Here is a 5906-nt window from a genome sequence, read left to right on the forward strand (position 1 = left end):
GGTATAGCCAGTTGGCTCATGGCTTGTGTTTGGTTTATGTAGGACCAGCCAGGAGGCTTATCTGTGTTATAGCCGGTAGGCTGATTTTTGTGTTGCAGCCGGTGGGCTCAGGGCTTTAAGTTTTCATTGGGTTTGATGTTGCACCAGTGGACTGGGTGAGGCTCTAGGGGTGTGAGGAGGCCTCACAGGAGCCCCCCAGTAGTCTGGGGGTTCCTGGGTGCCCTGTTCGGGCACAGAGCAGTGCCTGGGAGGCACAGTTGTTTGGTGCCAGTGTGGCATGGTGTGTGGGGGCTAAGACCCCAGCCCAAGGGCGGTATTCTGCCCAGTTGGGTGAAAGACCCTGCGAAGGGTCAAGGGGCCAGGCACGGCTACAGGCCACCTGAGCCCCGAGCACGAGAAGCATGTATTGGGACAGGCCCCGGTGAGGGTGCAGTGCGAGAAGCGCGGACGTAGGCCCCGGTGAGGACGCAGCACGTGATTAGCAGCCCAGAGAAGGGCATGTATACTGGAGAGGCCCCGGAGCGGGCAAGTATATATAGACATGAGAACATCTGGAACGCTGGCAAGGCTTGGGCATGGTATTGGGGGTGGAAGGAGCCATGCAACGCCCTAGGGTGGGAGCACCCAGAGATAGCTGCATAGGGCAAGAGCACCGGGTCCAAGGAGCCCTGGAAAGGCAGCCTCCCCTTTAAAATTATATAAATAGCAAAGACGTGGCGGGCGAGATGAGGGTGCTAGAAGGGCAACTTGGCACGGTAGGGGCACTAGGGGGATCACGGCTGCTCCTGGGCCCCACCCCATGACAAGAAGAATCCCATTTGGATTGACTCTTCCCACCCCTTCTTTTCCAAGTCTTCCTTTCCATAGCTAAGGGTCCCTGCCCACTGTAGCATTTAAATCACCTGAAATAATTATTTTATTTTCTTTGGAGACAGATGACAGCACTTGATTGAGTTTAGAATAGAATTCTTCTGTTTCATCATCTGCATCAAGGGTCAGGACATACACATGGATAACTATTGCATGTTGTCTGCTGCTCCATTAAAGATAAAGACTCACAAGATGCTCATGGGTGCCAACCAGACATTCCAGCAGCTGAGTAACCTTTGTCTTGATAGCAAAACCAATGCCATGGATGTGTCTGTCTTTTTTCAGTCTTTTCTTTCCAAAAGAAGGTATAGTTACCATCATGTTTAGTGGTCTCACTAACTGCAGCAATGTCAATATTAACTTTTGCAAGTTCTCTGGCCACTAGTGCTGTTTTTCAGTTCAGTCAATCACAGTTAGGATTGTCCATCAGGGTGTGACTGTCTCAGACCACTGGAAAGTCAGATAAAGTGAGACAGACTATGTTTAGGGCACCTTTTCTAGCCCACACCCCATTAGGGTGAGCAGAGTGGCTCCTAAATAGACCTGGTCAGTCATGATTGCAGCTGCTGAATTGCACACCTGTCTCAATTCCAAGTACAAAAGGACATTCATACAAATACTCTCCATATAGTTGGTAACTAGGGGCTTCTGGCATCTGCCCCTATCACCACTTGCCCATTGTTATAGGACTTGCTGTTGATGGAGGATGCCTGTGTAACCTGGGTGGTACTCCAAGAGGTACCCCCTCCAGTTGAACAGATCAGAGCAGGTGCACAAGCGCTGTGGGAGGTGTAGGGACTTTCCTCCCCTTATAGAGCAGAGCCAGACCACCAATGGGGCCTTAACCATATGCCTTTTAATGAGAGAACAATACTGGGAACATAACAGGCATAAATTGGGGGGTATAGGGGACACTACAATGCCCTGAGGGGGCAGGATTCAACAAAGGTTAGACACTTAAAATCATTGACAAAAGACAGGGTTAACAAAATATAAAACAGAAACAGCAAAACAAACAATACTGGTTGGTGAAACATAAAAGGCGCAAAATGTCAAATAACAAGGAATATAGGGCCTAGGTAGTGGGACCTGAAGGAGTGGGACCTACAGGCAGCAGTGGGTGAAAGTCTGTTCACCAGGGCCCCCTTGGAGCAATGGCCACAAGCTGAGGGAGGATAGGTTTAGGTTAGATATTAGGAAGAACTACTTCACTATAAGGGTGGCCAGAGCCTGGAATAGGCTTCCCAGAGAGGTGGTGCTCTCACCTTCCCTGGAGATCTTCAAGAGGAGACTGGATAGGCACCTGGCTGGGGTGTTACGACCCTTCCAACACCCAGTGCTCCTTCCTGCCCATGGCAGGGGGTCGAACTAGATGATCTGTCTAGGTTCCTTCCAACTCATTGATTCTATGAGGTACCTGGAGGGGTGGGAAGAGAGAAAACACAATGACCCTTTTCCACTGCAACAAGAACTTTTCCCTGTTACTTTACTCCTCCCACCTGGGACTTTGTACTCAGATCTCCCACATGGATGGCAGGAACTCTACCACACAGCTACCAATGCTAGGGGTTTTGACCTTTCTGGAGCCCCAGCCTCATGTCAAGCTGCCTGGCCTCTTATGGGAGGAGCTGGAAGCAGAGCTGGGAATCTCTCATGTCGCTACTCAGATCCTTGCTGGAGCCAGGGAAGCCTCTCCTGCTGGCCACAGCCTCTCATAGGGGATCCTGGAGCCCAGCGGGGAGCCTCTTCTGCCAGTCACGCACTGTGCTGCTGAGGGTCCCACTGCTGCCTGTAGGTCCCACTCCTTCAGGTGCTTCTGGGGCAACTGTTCCTGCCCTGCTGGCCCAGCTCTTGCCAGCTATTTGAATCTCCTTCCTTGTGGTCCCTCACTGGTCTTTCCTGAGTCAGCCCACGCTGCCCCTTTTATCCCCCTCCAGGTGACCAAAGGGGCCAATCGGGGGACATGGAGGGTGAGTCTCTGGGACCTGATTGGTGAGGAAAGGGAATCCCAAGTCCTCCAATCATCTTTTGCCTTTTCAAAACCCCTGGGCTAAGTCACTGCCAGCTAGCACATCACACCTGCCTTTGGCTTTTTTAAATGTGTGTGTGACATTGTGCACCAGCAACCACACGATCCTTCGTGGGAAAGAAAATGTAATCAGATGGCAAGGAAAACCTAGATGATAGGAGATTTCTGTTTTGCTACAACCTTCATCTGCTTTTGCAGCCATTGTGAAGTAGTCCTTCTTCATCTGCCTGCTCCACTTCTGACAACTTTCATTTCTGTTTGTGAATCACTATTTGTCTGGAAACCTCACTCTTGACCTTGCCATCATGGGTGACCCTTCCAGGAGTATAGAACTCCAGACAGCATTGCTCTCAAGGTCATTGCAAGGATTGCAACCTTGAAGTTGTGGAGTGCTTTGAATGCTAACAATGACCTTGAAAGCACTTGAATAGTCCAAGAGAGTCAAAATAATTCTTCATGTGCTTAAATTTAAATAGGTTCTTAAGTGCTTTTCTGGATCAGGGCCTTATTATATATGAACATAGGACTGGAAGATACCTTCTTGGTCATTAAACCCAGTCAGCTGCTATTGCAGACAGCCTTTGCATAGAATATAATCCATAAATTTACCACATTTCCCCATTGCTTCTTTAAATCTTTCTTGCTCCTATTGAAAGGGTGAACTATCTGCATTTATTACCCTTCCCAGAAGATATTTTCCCCCTGCAATTAGATCTCTTCATCCTTGGGGATGTACTATAATAATGTTGCTAGGGCCAGTATGTTACAACCTAGCCCATGTCTCTCTTGCCATTGTCAGGAGTCTGTTGCGTATGGACCCTCACTGGGTTCCATGGGCTGCTAAGAAAAGTGTGCTTTGTTAGAGTCTAATCACTGCTTCTGAATCTGGGACAAGCTGCTTACTGTCTTACTTTTTACTCCACAGCAGTGCATGTGTAGATGCTGACCTGGATGGCTGGGACACAAGGATGCTTCCGTGTGGAGGCTGCTTGCTGACTAGCCCTACACTGGAACACCTCTGTGCCCCATCCAGGCCCTCCACAGCACATTGGCCCAGGTCAGAGCAGCCCCAGGCTGGCAGGCTGACCCTCTGGACCCTCTGCCAGCCAGGCTGCTCAATGTGCTGCAGTCCTGGGCACTCATGTAAATGTGGCACTCCAGAGTAATAAACTCTGGTTCAATAAGCGCCAGAACTTATTGCTTCACCTTAATATCATGTGTAAGTGCACCCATTCACATATACCTGTGTTTACTGAACCTGGTGATTGCTATACTCCACAGCAGCCCAGCTACCCTAGATCCCAACCGGCATCTGAGCTCTTGCTCATTGCTCATGTACACATCATCAGAGTTCCATCTAGAACCCTGGGCTTCTAGTTCATCCATTTGGGCAAATTGTGTGGGAGCGAAGGAAGCCGGAGACCCCGGGGAGAGTCACATCAGGCCGCCCACCGGATCGGATCTGCCCCTGCCCTGAAAGATGGGCCAATCGCTTACCTGTTTCAGGTGTGTGAGGAGAGGGGCTGGGTTAAAAGGGCCAGCGGCACATGGAACCAGGCCAGCGGAACCGGAAGTGGCGGTCCAGAGCGCGGGCACCGGCGAGAGCGCAGGGAGGCGGATGCATGCCGCTCAACGCCGAACCCGCACGTTCTGGGGCGCGGGTAAGACCCCAGCAGGGAACGGGGCTGAGGGGCAGTGCCTCTGAGCATGGAGGAACTGAGCGGGCCAAACAGGAGCGTCTGGCTCCGGCGGACCCAGGCCGAGGAAGCCCTCAGGATCAGGTGTGGACGGACTGCGGGCGGCGCGGACAAGATGATGAGGGATCGGGCATCCCGGAGGAAGAGCTGAAGAAACCCCACGAGGGTAAGGAATTCCCCAGGGGGAGGGGTGGAACTCCGCCCTAGACCAGGGCGGAAGGGACCAGCAGCAGACACTCCTGTCAGGAGCTGTGTCGGCATATTCCCTCACGGACAATTTTGAGATTGTGAACCCCACGGGAGGATTGGACTGTGGGTCTAGTCAGGGCAAGTTAGGGCCCTGAACACGGAGGCAAGGGCGAGGGTGTAGGGGTGGAGGAGCCCTCGGCAATGCCAGGTCTGGCACCAAAGTGCCACTTTTGGATGTGCACATGCCAGACAGTCCAACTGAACTGGAGAATCATCATAGACATGGCAGGCGAGTTCGGTGTGTGTAGCCTGTGAAGTGAGCGCTTGGTCTAGCTGGGAGACTCCGCTAACTGGGCCAACCAGAGGGACGAGGGTACTCATTCACACAAATAAGCTAGGATCACATGCCTAACCTCAAGAAATTTTACCCTGGAAGAGCTTGAATGATGCAAATCTTTGCAAAGAGCAAAAAGCCCTGTATGCAACCCTGTTCTTACCCTTCTGTGACCATGTCCAGACATGCAGGGTGTAACAAGTGGGAGTCCTGAGGCTGGTTCAGTCATTGGCCCATCCATCTGTCTCAAGGCTAACCCCCTGCCTCCCTCTCCTGCCACACCTTTAATTATACTAATTGGAAGGTGTTAACCAGGCGGGAGACTGCCCATTTACTTGCCCTGATTCCAAGGGCATATATTCACAGCTCCAAACCTTCCCTTTATACCATGTCCCATGCCTCGCAGATGGCATCCATGACCTAACACCCAGGCTATGATCCAGTGCCCCCACACTAGGGTTCTCATTCCTGTGCCCTCACACTGGGACCCTCACTCCAGTGCCTCATGTTGGGACTCTCACTCCTGTGTCCTCACACTAGAACTCACAATCTCTGTGCCCTTACATCAGGACTCTCAATCCCTGTGTCCTCACACTGGGCTCTCAATAACCCCCTTGGGGCTCGCAGCCCCTCCCTTTTCCTCAGGCTCCCTGCCTGGCTCAGGACCCTCATGGTCTCCTCACGTCCCCACAATGGGGTCTCATTCCCTGCCCAAAACTGGGCCTCAATCCCCTTTCCCAATACTGGATCTCATCCCGCGCCCCCCCCCCCCCCCCCCCCCCCCCCC

The sequence above is a fragment of the Gavialis gangeticus genome, unplaced genomic scaffold, assembly GCF_001723915.1.
Source record: "Gavialis gangeticus isolate Ggan-Ray unplaced genomic scaffold, GavGan_comp1, whole genome shotgun sequence".
NCBI classification, from domain to species: Eukaryota; Metazoa; Chordata; order Crocodylia; family Gavialidae; genus Gavialis; species Gavialis gangeticus.